Source organism: Ursus maritimus, unplaced genomic scaffold (assembly GCF_017311325.1).
Source record: "Ursus maritimus isolate PB19 unplaced genomic scaffold, ASM1731132v1 scaffold_4, whole genome shotgun sequence".
In the NCBI taxonomy this organism is placed as follows: Eukaryota; Metazoa; Chordata; class Mammalia; order Carnivora; family Ursidae; genus Ursus; species Ursus maritimus.
The window spans coordinates 2432403-2448437 of NW_024426552.1; the positions used below are offsets into that span (position 1 = coordinate 2432403).

The window sequence follows — 16035 nt, forward strand, 5'->3', positions numbered from 1 at the left end:
TCTCATTATTAGACATGGTCAGAACTCACTAACTTTTAAAAACAGCTAGTGCTGTCATTTCAAATAAGGGCTTTGGTGGTAGGTCACCTTTCCAAAAGACTCCAGAGGGATGACTACATTTCAGCCACGATGATGGGGGACCTTGTCAACTAACCAGCTCGGGGGAGCTGCTGGCGGGCGCTCATAGAGAGGGGACCCGCAGGGGCGCCGACAGCGCGCTGGAAGGGAGAGCACCCTAGGCCTCTGCCAAGCGTCCTCATACGTTGCAGACAAGCCGCTAAAATGTCTTTCTCCTACGAGGGCAGTTCTTAGCGGCAGGAATTTTTACTCTTTAAAAACGAGGAAAATGCCTAAGCCACCATATCAAATGGCATTTAGTCCAATGACCTCATTAAATATTTAAGACACGAGAGGAGGGCAACACAGCTCTTCCAGATTTCTCCCCGGAGGCCACGAGGCCAGCCACTGCTCGGCTCCCAGACCGCCTCCCGGTTCTCAGCCTCCAGCACACGACGCCACTCCTTGGCAGTGGGAAGATGCAAAGTGGATTTTCCTGGGCTCCCAGGTCATACCCCGTGATGGGGGCCGGCAGGCTCCTTTACCCCCGATATTATCCAACAACTTAAAGAAGCATAAACAAGTCCAGCATGTATTTCACAGTGGGCCCCAGGAGGGCGTGAAGTCTGAACACAGGTGCGCACCGGCGACGTGGCTGAGTACAGCCGTGGCTCATGAGACAGCAGGTGCGTGCTCGGGAGCGGGGACCCACATCCCCCTACACCTCACACGTGGGTCCTGGGGGTCCTGCATCCAAATGTGATGCAAGGCTTCCTGAGCAAAGCATGGCTGCCCCCCCGGCCACTGTGCCCCAACATGGCCACTCTGCAGACGGACCTGCTGAGCTCCCACACTCTCCTCTCGCCGGCCAGGGTCTCCGCATGAGGTCTCCTGTGACCCTGGAGCTCCGCCACCCTTCCTTCAGAAAGAGGTGCTCCAACACCGGGCGGCAGCCTCCACCACCCTGGCCACACTCTGGCCGCGACCAGCCCTCTTGCTAGTGACGGGCTCACCCCTGGGCCCGTGGAGAAGCCTGCTCTGGAGAAAGTCCTCGCCCGCAAGAGGGCAGCGGACGAGAAGGGCTGTCTCCTGGATACCGTGAGGTCGAGGGGCGGTGGCGGCTGCAGCCCTCTGAGGGGGCCGGGCTGCGCAGCAGAGCCACCGAAAGAACGCGGGTCTCCGATGGAGCTGAGTTAGCGTGTGTGCAGCTCAGCACTCCCACGGAGGCCCTGAGCCTTCTCCCTGAAGTGCTTACCAACGCACAAAGCCGAGGCGTCTTGAACAGAATGGAGCGCTTCTCTCCCGGCCCCCTCCGCGGACCGGCGGGGCTGGCCACAGCGGGGAGGCCTCGGCCGTGCCCAGAGAAGGAAAACCCCAACCTTTCTCCCAGTTCTGAGCGTGGGGGACAAGGACAGGGACAAGGACTGCCCGACTCCTCCAGACAGGTCATGACGAGCCATAAAAATGTTCTTCAGTCTGGGTTTCTGTCCACGTGCAGATGGAGTGGTGAGTGGCTGGGACACGCGTGGGGACCCGGCGAGGTGGACAGTCTGAGCGGCAGGTCAAGCCTGACCTGCGCCACCACGTCCCACAAGACCCGCAGGCGGCCCGTCCTCAGCGTCAGGCGAGCTGCCTCTCCCCTGCTGACCCCCACGCGCCATCCATTACGGGGACGGGGCGGGGGGGGCACCATCGCTGCTGCCATGCCTGGGCTGGTGTTCCCCCCCTCCCAGAGTGTCCTGAAGTTTATGATAAAAGTCAGTGAAGGCTCCTCCGGGGGGGGGGGGGCTCCGTGGGGCCTGGGGAGCCACCTCGCACTCACCAAGACCAGAACTCCTTTAGTTGGAACTCCCTCACCTGGGCTAGTTCTTCCCCTCAATCACGCATGTGTTTACTTTCTGTGTAACTCTCTTTGTGAGTTCTACCATGTTTACGTAAGATCTAAAATGCAAACACCTGCAGGGTGTAAATTCATTCTATAACAATACAGAGTTTTGGGGGAAGGGGCTCCCAGGTCCTGGTGGGCAGGAAAGGGCCACCGTGTCCTGGAGGACATGTCCTGCCCCGTCTGACGGCTGCGCTCCCTCCTCCTCCTCAGACACAGAAGAGGCGTTAATCGGATCAAGAGAAGAGAAAGCTTCCGGAGAGGACAATCCCCAACCAGCCGTGCGTATGTACTGAGGAAAACAAAACTACCGTGGGACAGAGCCTTCGGAAGGGCCGATGTCTCTTCACCGGAAATTACCCCGTTCTCTGGCTCGAAAACATAAAGCCAGCCCCAGGCCTGGGGTTTTGGGTTTCCCCAGAGCCACCCTGTGGGAGAAACGCCGGCCCCATGAGGCTCGCTGCCATCTCGTGCCCATTTTACAGATGGGAACGGGTGGCCCAGAGCACCCACGCCCCATTCACCATCACACCCTCGTGTGGGTGGGGCTGGAGAAGCCCAGGCTCGTGTGGCACCAGCTCCTGCACCCCCACCTCCCAGCAAGAACCCATGTGCAGGTGCGTCCTGGCAGCCAGAAAGGGTCGCTGCTGATCTGCCATAAACCAGCTCAGCATGTATGGGTCCATCAGGCGGCACCCCTCGCCTGGGAACCACCACCTTCTACTTCATTCCGACCACCCTGTAAATCCCCAGCGCCCACCTTGGCTGGGGGGGGGTAAGAGGTGAGGGAACGGTGGGAAGCAGGTGGGTGCGAACTCCGCTCCCCATCAGGCATTGCTCCTTCCCCGAAGCTCGCCGAGCACCTGCTGGTGATAGGCGTGCAGCCCCTGAACTTTCTCCAGGAACGTTCCAAACAGAGAAGCATCACTGAAGGGCGGATGCCCCGCCTGGCGAGAAGGGGATCACCTGGGCGGAGCTCTGCCCTGCCGACCACGAGGTCCCCATCCTGAGCAGGGACGTTGTGACACACGGGTCAGGAAGGGGGAAGCGCCACAGCCGAGGCTCTGGAATGACCCACAGCCCGCCAGGCCCAACTCACCAGTAGAAGTAATAGGCCAGGGCCACGGCCACCAGGGCGGCACACACCCCCGAGAACAGGCAGGCCGAGCAGCTGGACAGCATCTTCGGACCCTTGAAAGTGCGTGAGAAGGAGACCAGGGACCTGAGCGGCTCTCAGCCTCTGAGCAGCGGATAAGGAAGACGGATTAGGTCCAGACCTACACGGCCTGCGTCCGAGGGGCCGGGGCTGCCAAGAAGGTCTGCTCAGCGGAAAGGGGAGCACGCACTTCCGGGGTGCCGCCTTCCGACCTAGCAGCGCCCCGCAAGTCAGAGACCAACTCTGACCACACCAGGATTCCCCGAAGCAGCACGAACAGGCCAGCCTCCCCTCCTCCCGCTGCGGGGCCGGCCGGGTGCCCACTAATCCAATAAGCAGCTTTGCTGGGAGCTGTCGACAGGTGTCGTCACGGGGCTCGGCCGGGCACCTGACCCGAGAACTGCAGGCCCCAAAGTGCACACACCGTCTCTCTGAGCTTTCAGAAGCCGACAGCAGCACGACAACCCCAACACAGTGTGGCCGGGGGCAGGGCTATGGGGTCAGCTAGTGAGGGGGGCCCCCAAGGGATGGACAGACATCCCATATTTGGGGCCGGGTCCCAGGCTCGCGGGTCCCAGCTGTGACACACAAGGGCTCTGGGACCTCACATACAACACTCGGGTCCCAACGCCAGCCCTTTTCTCAAGTAAAGGACACATGTCTTACTCTCAGGAAAACAGCGCTGGAGAAACTGAGGCAATGAGCACAGGTGGGAGGGTGTGTCCTTCTCCCCCAGCTCCTCCCCTGAGACTGCAGATGTACAGTGGGGTTGAGGTGGGATCAGGTGACCCAGGGACAGAAGCGTCACCTGCCAAACCTGCTCCCGATGAGGAAGGCCTCAGCAGATGCTGGAGGAAGCGGGAGGGGAGACCTGACCGCGAGAGCATCCTGAGGCCTCTCCTGGCCGGCGTACCTTCCTTCGGGGCTATCGTGCTGTCCTGGGATGGAATGAAGTCACCGCTCTGGGCATAGTCCATGGCACCTGACACAGAAGGTGGCCCCAGAGCTCCCATCCCACCGGCCGTGGCCGCTCCAGCCCTCCGTGCCCTACACCCTGCGTGGCCAGCAACGCCTGACCCACCCCAGTGTGCCGCAGCAAGTCTGCAGCGTGGGAACCCCCCGGGGGGGCCCCGAGGCGGTGGTCCTGGGCCTCTGGACGGGTTATCGCAAGGCTCCTTCTAGAGGCTTCTGGCCTGAGAAGCAGCAGGAGAGAAGGCGGTCATTAGCCCTCCGCTCCGCCCGCGGGAGGGGCTGGGGGACTGCCCTGAGCATCACGTTGCCGGCTAAGGCTTTCCGAGTCCTTAATCCCCAACGTGGCCGAAGGAGCGGCCGGCCTTAGAGAACCAGCTCTAAAATAGCCGTGCCCGTCCCCCTAGGAGACGGTGGTGCCCCTGGGGGCTGGGAGCCTGAGCAACAGCCCTGCTTCTTGCCAGGCACCCAGGCAGCGGCCCTTCTAACAAACCAGGAGAAGACCGTCCTCTCACAGAGAGCTGCCCCGCAGGTGCGTCTGCAGAACCACCCCGCGGGGGACTCCGCGTCTGTGACGTGGGGACGCCCATGGCTGAGCCAAGGTCTGCAGGAAGGGCAGCAGGTGCCCTGACTTGTCCTGTGAGGTGGCCCCTGATCGGACCTCAGCCCAGGGGCTTCTCCCATCTGCAGACACTGTGTGGGGTTTCTGAGGCCAGGCCGGGTCGCTCCTTGGCAACGGCTTTCTGGTGGCTGGTGACTCCCGTGCTCCAGTCCCCCTCCTCCATAGCACGGCCAGAATGACTTGTCTAAAGTAGACACTGGGGGGCGCCTGGGTGGCACAGCGGTTAAGCCTCTGCCTTTGGCTCAGGGCGTGATCCCGGCGTTCTGGGATCGAGCCCCACATCAGGCTCCTCCGCTATGAGCCTGCTTCTTCCTCTCCCACTCCCCCTGCTTGTATTCCCTCTCTCGCTGGCTGTCTCTATCTCTGTCAAATAAATAAATAAATAAAATCTTTAAAAAAAAAAAAAGTAGACACTGGGTCACAGCCCGCCCCCGGCCGTCTCTGCCAGTCCCCTAACACACCTGCCAAATTCCAGGCCCAAGACATGCCCCACGTCCTGTCCTTGACCCCAGGCTCTTGCTATGTTCACAGGGTGGGCCGTGGGTTACTGTACCCTCTCGACAGCTGCAGGCCCCCTGACCTGCTTGGCCTCGAGACTGGAACCCCAGGGGCTCCTCTGGGCCGTGTCCAGGCCTGTGGTCAGCTCCTGGCCTCCACAGGCCGTGGCACCGTGTTCACGGGGGTCCACTTCTCTCTTGTTTTCCACCAGGCTCTGGGCGGGAAACTCGCCCTCTGTCCAAGCGCTCCAACACTCAGGGGAGAGAACAGGGAACAGTCGGGCTGAAGCAGAGCCATTCCCGTGCCTCCAGCGTCCCCGATTCCACACTGGGCACGATGTGGGCTGCACGCGTGTGGTGCTGTGGCGGAGGGACTGTGGCCCTTGGGGGGCTTCAGGGCATGGCGGCAAGAGCCCCTTCCCTCCCAGCAGCATGGCAGGAGGCTGCTGTGGTGGCCCCGGCGAGAGGGTGCACGGCACAGCTGAGCCTCAGTTTCCCCTACCACAGGGTGTGAACGACTGTTACTTGAGGGTGGAGTGGGGATGACATTTAAGAGGTGAGCACAGGGAAAGCGCTGGCTCCTCAGGATGACATCAGCACCATTCCGGGCCCCCTTCCTGGGAGGACAAAGGCCACAGAGATGAAAAGAAATACCCCAGATTTCTCTCCAGGCTCAGAGCCAAACCAGAGCAAAGCCTCACACCTGTTCTTGGTTAAAACAGGTATAAATCTTACCACGTTCCTTACGTTATTTGTGTGAAACTGAGAACGTCTAGATCTTGGCTGTATTTGTTTTGAAATAGAGATGCCCCTGTAGCCGTGTTTCTGCTGGAGGGAGGCCGGGCCGTCTGGGCTGAGCGCCGTCCTTACTCCCGCCAGGCCAGGCGTGCGGCCCCCGCTCTCAAGCCGCCTTGTTAACGGCAAGGGGAACAAAGCTAATTTGAACATACTGCACAAGAAAATGTCACAGGCGTATAATCTCCAGATTATCTCCCTAGGCCTAAAAGTTAGTGATTTATACCAAAATAGTGGAAGAGAGGACCAAAGAGTGTGTTGATAGGAATTCTTTGCAGGGTCCTCAGAACAGCAACATAAAAGCTATCTTTCTGACTATGTAACACTTTTCTTCAGACAGTAGTTTCTCCCAGGGGACTTCACACTCCCTCCCTCACACAACCGACTGGGGGACGTTCAGGGTGAAAATTCTTCTTGCTCAGTGCACATCGCTACGACCAGCCAACACGGGGCAACATGCAGTGACAAACGTGCTGTAGACTGTTACCACAGTTTCACAGACAAGTTCTCTGTTTTCCCTGCTGACCCCCCTGTCCAGCGGAGGGCCCTGTGATGATGGTGAGGGATCCCAAACGAGGGGCAGATGCTCTCCTGTCCCAGGAAACGAGGTGCCAACAAACACTCAGATATAAAGTGGCACCTCAGAGAGTCAACCGCCAGAACGGGAGGGAGGGCAGGGGAGCCTGAGGCCGGGGGTGCAGAGAAAGCCCCCGTGGGCCCTGCGCTCAGCCTGCGGCAGCCGCCAATACCCCCAGGGCTGCCCAGCGAGCAGTGCCTCTCTCCAGCCTCCAGGATGGACGGCTCCAGGGGAGGGGCAGGTGGGGCAGTGCGGCCAGCCCTGGGTTCCCTGTTCCCTCTGTCCGTCCCCCGCCTTATGAGCCCCCCGTCCCCATCACCTTTCTCCCTGCTCGCCTCCAGTTCTGGGGCGTGCTTGGCAGAGCTCCGACCATCCCCAGCTAGCCTGGCCCCACACAGCAACAGATGTCCTGATCCCAGCTTCGCCTGCAGTCCTGGCCCTCGGGGTGGACTCCACCTGGACCATCCCAGAGTCGGGTGCTGATGACCCGAGTTAATGGGGAGGGCTTGTTAACATGCACTGTGAGACAGGACAGAATCCACACGGGAGCGGAGAGAGACCACACGGGCCACACCCAGACACGCTGGTGAGGGGCTCCGGGGGGCCTCGCCCACACGCATGAGGCCACACTGAGACACACTGGTGCGAGGACACAGAGGTCACACCCAGACACACGCGTGAGGGGTCAGGCAGGCCACGCCAAGGCCGAGCTAACTGACAGGTGCAACATGCAAATTACACATTTAAGATCACAGGGGCTCTGCTCTCCTGGAAGTGCACCAACTCCAAGTCTCTCTGCCCCAAGTCACCAAATAACCGGCAGACCCAGCATATTAGATGTGGCTGACGTGGCCTCTGAGCGCATTGCTGCCCCAGCACGGCCACTTCCATGCCAGGCCCTCAGGAGCGAATCCAGCCGCTCCCCGGGGCGGGCAGGGTATCCTGGAGCTCGTCCCGACGTCTCCACGCCTCGGATGCTTGCGACATCACAGCTAATCACTACTCCCCACGTTCCCCAAAGACACTGTGGACTCCTGACGGCGGGGCCTCAGGAAAACGTGCTGTCCCACAGCTGCAGGGCGGCAGCCATGGAGCGCGGAATTTCCAGAAGGGAAGACGCGCTGGGGCTGTCACTCTGCTGTGAGCCTCTGACTGCCGGACTCACAGACACACGTGTCCTACAGCGAGACGCTCTCCCCACAAAGTCGCACTGCATTTACCAGGTTAATGAGACACGCCAGCCCCCTGGGGACGCGCCATTTCACCAGCCTGTTTACCCAGATTTAGCGCAGCTTTAGATCCGCAGAAGAGCCTCCCGGCGCCACAGACACACTGCGAGACAAGCGGCAGAGACGAAAGGGGCCAAAAGCACTCATACACTTCCCCCGAAGGCCTCCCCGGGCCCCTCCTGCGGACGGTGGCGTGACCCACACCTCATCCCTACGCCTGGGCATCCTCCCACTGACCGCTGGGACGCGGAGCTCCTGGCGCTCGCCGGCAGCCCTTCTTTGGGAAGGTTATGAGCTTCCTGAACTTCTCCGTTGGTCCCAGGAAGGAGCAGAGACAGGCAGGGAGAGGCAGGGGAAGGAGCAGGGACAGGCAGGGAGAGGCAGGGGAAGCGTCCTCCAGTCCCAGGCACATCCAGGCTGTCCCGGAGGACACGCAAGGGTGTGCTCCGCTCTACGGGAACCTGGCCGCAGCCGCACGACGCACCTGTTGGGGGGCGGGCTAGTACTCAACCCACTCTGCGGCTATGAACGCTCAACCAAATCAGGAAGGAACAGAAACCAGACCGCGCTCAAGGCTTGCTGCCTGGACTCACTCTGGGGTAAACGAGACGGTGGTGGAGTTTCCAGGGGTGAGGCCGGTGCTCTTGGGGGTGGCTGCCACGATGCCCTTCCAATCCACACCGGGACACGTGGAGAACACGGGTTACTATGCAAACCAAACACTGGTAAACAGCCTGAGATGCGAGCTCGGGAAAGCCAGCGGCCAAATCTCAAGTGCTTTGAAGCATCTTCAGAAACTCTCCGTGCCAGACGCTGTTTGTGCGGCTCGTAATTACCGTGCGGCGCTGACGCAGGCTGGTCCAGACGACCGCACACGGGGGGTGTCACAGCAGCAGGTGTCCGGGGAGAATGCTGCCACTCTTGGGGAGGGCCTCGTGTGTTCAGGGTGGCTGCAGATGACCAGCCACTCTCAGACACGAGGGTCCACCTGCCACGCCACCCACGGACACGTGAGCCAGCCCTCCAGCCCTTGGCCGCCTCGGTGAACCATGCACTAGGGTAACGAGGATGCACACTTATTTTTTTTCAAGACTCTGCACTTGGGACTGGTTGGCCTGCAGCCTGGAAAAGGCAGCTGCCGTCCAGGGGAGGATGACGGGGAGCAGGTGCACGTGCAGGGCACTGAAGCCCCGCGAGAGCCACGAGGCGGCTGCTGCAGAAGCAACTGCCCAGGCTGGCACAAAGGAGCATCGCCATGGACAAATGTCAGCGTGCTATCAGAGTTGGGCAGCGTGGCAATGTGTCCAGAGCGGATACTCCTGCACACGCACCCCTCCCAGGAAGCCTGACACAGTTGCTAGGACGCAGGGCCACCCGTCTGACACTCATCCCCAAAATACACCCCCACCTGGAAAGCAATTTTTTAAAAAGATTTTATTTATTTATTTGACAGAGAGAGACAGCAAGAGAGAGAGCACAAGCAGGGGAACTGGAGAGGGAGAAGCAGGCTCCCTGCTGAGCAGAGAGCCCGACATGGGGCTCGATCCCAGGACCCTAGATCATGACCTGAGCTGAAGGCAGACGCTTAATGGCTGAGCCACCCAGGCGCCCCCTGGAAAGTGATTTTTAAACGAAATATAGTTTCAGACGTGAACTCTGTTTGAACGATGATCGTGAATCTCAAACTTCATTTGAATCAGCTTGCTTGGTTCCTCATCATTTCAGCTAAAAATCACCATTCAAAGTTCTACCGAGCCGGGGCGCCTGGGTAGCGCAGTGGTTAAGCATCTGCCTTCGGCTCAGGGCATGATCCCAGCGTTCTGGGTTCGAGCCCCACATCAGGCTCCTCCACTATGAGCCTGCTTCTTCCTCTCCCACTCCCCCTGCTTGTGTTCCCTCTCTCACTGGCTGTCTATCTCTGTCAAATAAATAAATAAAATCTTTAAAAAAAAAAAAAAAAAAAAAAAGTTCTACCGAGCCGTTAGGCTATGTGACCGGCACACGGACAGCCCAGCCGGGGGGCTCTCTGCTCCCAGGCAGGGGTGTATATAACCCCCAGGGGGCTGCCACCCTGCTCTTCCGAATGTCTCTGCGAAAGCCGTGGCCCAGCCAGCGCACAACAGGAAGCACGGTGGCGCCTGAGCACTAGGCTCCCCCTGCAGGGCTCGCGGCCCCTTGAGCACAGAACCCAGGGCGGTGCCCACACCAGGGAGTGCCCGGGGGGCGCTCCGTCCAGAGCACCGACTCTGTGGTTCGGTCTGACACGCAAACAGCACGTGGCACCCCAGAGCCGGCGTTCAAAGCCCCGTTGTACTTGGTGATTGCAGTGGGAAGAACAGAGTTGCGTGACGACCTCTGCTGTTCCTCGTGGCAGAACGCCTGGTGGGGGGGGGGGCGGTCTCCAAGGGGAGGACAGGAGGAGAAGCTGGGCTGCACCCTCGCCTCCCACCGCTGCAGGATGGCCAGGGGCTGGCCAGGTGGGGAGCAAGCCGAGGGCCCAGGAGGGAAGCATCTCCCAGGGAAGCCCGGCGGCCTCCCTCCCCTGCTTGCTCGGGGCCACCAACTGCAGGTGACAGGACGGGCTGCTGCCCAGGGAAGTGCCCGAGGCTGCTGTGCCGGGTGGCCGGTGGCAGGACCGCTAGACTCATGAGCGAGCTCCTGGGTGTCCTTCCCACTTCCGCACACATATTCTCAGGTGCGTTTTGCTGCTGTCCCACGTCCCCCTCAGGAGCAAGGAGCCGCCATGTGAGTGCTGAGGAGGCCCGGGGGGGGGGGGTGTCACGTGACCACTGGGATGGAGCCCCCTGAGCTGTCCCCTCTCCTGCAAAGGGCTTACTACCCTCCCCTTGAGGAAGCTGCCCGTTAGCTGGACAGCTGCTGCGTGTGCCTGCTGCCCACGGCAGGAGCCTGAGCTCCAGAAGCACAGGCCAGACGCTCTAACACAGCTGGAATTCGCAGTCCTATGCAGGGTGACAGCCATCTACGTCGGCCCCTGCGTGCACGCCGTCACCGGGCATCCTGACAGGCCCCTGCACGTCTGCTCGTTCAGCCTTCACGGCACGCTCGAGAGGCAAGCACTCATGAGATTCACTTCATAGACAAGGAAACGGAGGTACAGAGAGGTTAGGCAACGTGCCCGAAGTCACACAGCAAGGAAGCAGCAGAATCAGGATTCTAACCCAGGCTGTCTGCCTGCAAAACCACCACTTCCACAAGCAAGGACTGTGTCCTAAGCAACCAGCGTGCCCGTTGTCTCATCCCACTGAAAGGCAGGCCTCCCCAGCAGCTGACCACATGGGCCCCCAGCTTATGAAGGGAGCAGGGGAGGTGTGCCCCAGGGACACTGCTTAAACCTGCGTTCACTGGCTAGCTTCCAATATCAGGTCTGCACGGATTGGGAAAAACTCCGAAGACCAGCCCTGCAATCTGGGACGCCGGGGCATCACATCCACCGCGGGCTGGTGTAAACCCACCCGCCAGTTCTTCAGCTCTAATAAGACATTTTAACTAAAAACAGCCCCGCTCTCGTGAGATTCTATAAATTATCTGGGAGTACGACATTCTTGCTGAGAAACGTGAAACTGTGAGGAAGCAGGGCAGGGAACGGGAGGTCAGCCATCGTCCTCCCGATGCCCAGGGCTGACCGCTGTTCTGTCTGTTGTTGCCAAACACTGGTGTACAACGGACACCAAGTGTCTTTCTCACTCAGAGCCGTCTGCCAGGGACTGAAGGGTTGTGCCCGCCAAGTTCATGTGCTGGAACCTGATCCCTGAGTGACGACATTAGGAGGTGGGGCCTTTGGTGGTGGTTAGGTCATGAAAGGGGAGCCCCGATGCTGGAGTCAGTGCCCTTATGAAAGAGGCCTCAAAAGCGCCCTCGCCCTTCCCCCAGGTGAGGACCCAGCGAGAAGCCACCAGCTGTGAAGCAGGAAGGGGCCTTCCCGACGCCAAATCTGCCAGCACCTTGATCTTGGACTCCCAGCCTCCAGAAGTATGAGGACCATGTGTGCGCTGTGGTGGGCTGCCCGGTCTGTGGGACTCTGCCAGAGCAGACCAGCGGTAGGTAGCTGTATCTGGTCTGTACCAAGCCCACCAGTGTGGCGGGTCACAGCGCAGATGATGACGTGACAGCCGGCAGAGGACAGGGACTCACCGCTGCCCAGGTCCCCAGCTGCAGGTGCTCAGGGACCCCGCTGGGCACCCCATCTCCCACACCCACGGCAAGCACCACTCAGGCCCTCCCCGCTTCAGCAGCCCAGGCTGGGGACGCTGAGATGCGGCAGGAACCGGGGAAAGAACTCTAACATCCTTTATTTTTGAAAACGAGTAGTGTTATTTTTATCATCTTTACAAGAGATTATCACAGCCCTGCCTGGTCTGCTAAGCCCAGCGGCACCCACCACCTCGTCCTTATGCAGGCCACACGCCTAGATCGACACAAAATGTGCCCACAGGTCCCGTCTGACTCAAACAGACCAGCTGCGGACACAGGGACTTGCAACACTGCACAACACTGGCGGCCTCGCCCAATGCCGCCTCCACGCTGGACCATGGCCACTTCCTCCCGCACCGCGCTCGGGCTCCTTGTAGGGAGCGCCCTGATGGAGTCGGCTCACCTCGTCTACCTTGCCGGGACACAGACGACCAGAAACCTTCTTCTCTCAGGCACCAGNCACGTTCCTGCTGACCTGTGCTTAAAAGATGTCCTCGCTGACACACCCACCGCGAACAGCCCACATGCAGCTAACTAATCCCCATCTCTGGGGCTGAAATGCGAGCCTTCCAGCTCCCACTAGATTGGGGGTGCCCTCAGCCCACCCTGGTGTTTGTGGGTCTGACGGACCAGCCGTGGCGCCTGTGCGGATGGGCGTGTGTCTTCTGACGCCCGGGAGACGGCATCTAGCCCTCCTGTCCCCTCCCAGGGCTGCCGTTCTCTGTCCACGGAGCCCTCAGTGGTCCCATGTCTGCCCCTCCTTCCTGGGACCCCCTGGCCTGCGGCGTGCCCATGCTCCCCGAGGATCCCAGGGCTGCGATCGTCCATGCTGGTGGGCAGCCTGTCTGACGCTGGGGTTTAGAATCAAGAAGCCACATTCTGCAGCAGGTCAGTGACAAAGCTTACTCTTGATCTCAGTGTCTTGACACTAGACTCGGCTCTCCACCCCCGACTCCACCAGACAGGGTAACGAGGTGCCATCTATCAGCCCCTCACTCCCAGCCAGGGTCGTGTCACGGCTGTGGCTACGCCTGGCTCGTGCATCTGAAACAGCCACACCTTCCGGAGTCTTTCCAAGCTGCTTCAGGAAACGAGCTTCATCTGGATAGAAGTCCAGCTTTGGCTGCAGACCGTGGGCCCTGCCTGTGGTCAGACCTCTCTTGGGACCCTGCCCTGGACTGGGAGGTCCGCACTGCTCTGCAGAGCCCCCCTGTGCAGCTGCCCTACTGGCCGTCGGAGGGTTCAGTCTAGACCAGGGACAGGACGCCCACTCGGGGCTCTTGCTGCGTTGCGATGTTGGGGATGTGCACTCGGTCAGAGGACCAGCCAATGCCCAGCTTGCTCTGAAAGGTCCAGAGGCTGTGTCCTTCTTGCCCGCTTGGCTCCCGTCAGCAGCAGGGCACCCTGCACCAGGCCCCGGTTCCCAGCAGGGGCTGGCCGTCATGTCCCCATCTGCCCCTCTCTGCCAGCGGGACCCCCAGCAGAGCCCCCCCAGCAGCACGCCCACAGCCCCGGCCTCAGCCCTCCCCGGGGGGTGCGCTTCGGTCCGCTCCCAGGCCGTGGGGTATCCACTGTAGTTTGAGCTCATTCTCTTGCTCTGGTTTCCTCGGGAGGCGTTCGATCGCCCTCAGCTGAGTGTCTGGGCGCCCGCATTGTCACTAACAGGCCCCAAGCACCTCTGCGTGCAGCAAAACCCCTCCCGGGGCCCCGGCGGGCTGCCCTCCGGCAGCAGCAAGTTCGGGGAGAGCTGGCTGCTTGCGCTCAGGCTCACTTTGGGCAGCTGCTGTGTCGCTTCCCTAAACGCTTCCCTGAGCGGCTTCCCTAAACAACAGAGCTGAGGAAATACCCTGCAAAACAGGGACGTCGCAGGGTCATTCCTGCGGGCATCAGGCTGACTCCTCTGGACACAGCTGCACACACAAGGAGCTGGCGATCAGATCACGGGAGGGAAGGGACCAGTGCCGGGAGGGAGAGAACAGACGGGTGCTGAGGACTCTGCTCCTAGTCCCCGGCAGCTGGGAGTGCTCTCTCCGCATAAAGAAGCCGGAGCTGGGGGCCACGGACGCTGTAGCGCGGGTGGTGCGTGGGGTGGGTGACAACAGCCAACAGCTCCTCCATCGAGGGGGTCCCAGGGCAGGCGCGTGCTGGCCGCCACAGAGCCGACCTCAGCACCGCTGGGTCCCTGCTCTACTGCGTCCGCCTCCGACTTCCCCATGACCTGAGTGGGCAGGCCCACACCCTGCACGGCCCCGCACCCCCCCACTCCGTTGCTGGCAACAACGGTCATCGGCCCTCTGACTGTGAAATGGACAAATCAATGGGCGGGAGCAGCAACTTAATTCATGAGCAAATGTTTTTGTCTCCTGCCTCCTGTGCCCGGGGTGGGGCCTGAACCAAAGCCTCTGCACCCTGGGCCGGGCTGTCCATCGGCCCGCCCCGCCTTGCATGGGACTGCTGAGGAGCCCCGGGTCTGGCTCTGAACACACCCACCCGTTCCCAGCCGATTTCAGCTCACAGAAACTAACCCCAGCAAGACCACAGACAACTCTTCTCTCGTAAACGTCCAGGTGCTTCTTTTGCAGCAAACCCCTCCAACCTAAGAAATTACTGGTCCGTGTTTGTCCCTGCACACGTGTGGTCCCTGGGCAGCGCCTGCTCCCTGATAGACAACAGCAGAGCCCACCCTCAGGCTCCCCGATAAAATCGTGCCTCTGGCCCCCCAACCCCAGACTCAAGGGTACGCGCCCCCCCACCACCCTGAGCCGCGAGCTCCTGTCCTGCATGTGTTAACCCGTCGGTTAAAGGTTAAAGAAACAGTTTGTTCAGCCAAGGAAAACAGAACCAACGGCTAACAGCTCCTTCTCCATCAGGGAGCACGTTAAGACCTCTGATTGCACAACTGCCGAGGAACGAGGAACGGAGCAAAGAGGCAACGCAGGAGCTAGCTCCACAGGGGGCCGGCCGAGGGAGGGAAGTGAGCTGTGCAGGTAATTGACCTGTTCTTGCAGCCGCATTAAACAGTGAAAGGAAAAGGCGGGCTTAATTTAATGATGTATTTGATTTAACCCAAAGTAGCCAAAATACCGTCCTTTCAACATACCATAAAAGAGGCGAGGTGCCTGGGTGGCTCAGTCAGTGAAGCGTCTGCTTTCAGCTCAGGTCATGATCCCGGGGTCCCAGGGTCCTAGGATCGAGTCCCATGTCAGGCTCCCTGTTCAGCGGGGAGCCTGCTTCTCCCTGTCCCTCTGCTTCTGTGCTTTCCCTGTTTCTCTCTCTCTCTCAAATAAGTAAATAAAATCTTAAAAAAAAAAAAAAAAAGGTGCAGAGAAGCCGCTCATGCCGCCTTTCCTGCACGTCGGTGAACTCTGGTGCCTCCCTACTCAGCCGCTCACTTCCAAGGGCTCAACAGCCATGTGTGGCCGTGGCATTCGACGTTGGACCATGGGGCTCTGCCAAAGGTTACTCAAGTGACATTCGTGGCAGCCAACAGCCTCTGGCCCCCTGACCAGGGAGACCGCAGAGACCCAGAAAGCACTCTGCTACGTGGCCTGACAGATTCCAGAGGGGAGTTCCCAGCCCTGGAGACGGCGCTAAGACAGATCCAAACACCTTATTTCCCCAGGCTTCGCCTTTGCTTTGGAGCTCAGGGTTAGGACGGACGAGCCACGAGGACTCGCCTGCAAAGCAAAGGTGGGGGGTGCTCCCTGGGTAAGTAACCCAGACAGTGCCTCCTCCTCCCCAGGAAGGCCCATGGTTCTGCTGCAGGGGCACAGCACGCCCGGCCCTTACCTGGGGCCTCCCTGGGCCAGGAGAGCCGTGGTCTCTTGAAATCCATGGAGTGCCCCGGAGGCGCTGGCTTTTATCCTGCCCTGGCTCCTCCCCGTCGGAGCCGCAGGGAGGCGGGGTCTCTGAGGGTGTCCTTTTCACCCATGACCTACACTCTGCAACCAGGAGGCAGAAACAGCCAGCAGCGTGGCCTAGGGCAACTGCTGCCCACGTCTAGCTGGACCGGCCCCAGTCGGGGCAAGGGAGCGAC

The 16035-nt window shown here is 60.4% G+C and overlaps 1 protein-coding gene across 2 annotated transcripts in view; it reads right to left on the reverse strand.

The window, feature by feature from the left end:
- AGPAT3 (1-acylglycerol-3-phosphate O-acyltransferase 3) overlaps positions 1–16035 on the reverse strand; it is a 91383-nt gene that overhangs the window by 31424 nt on the left and 43924 nt on the right. The window lies entirely within an intron of this gene.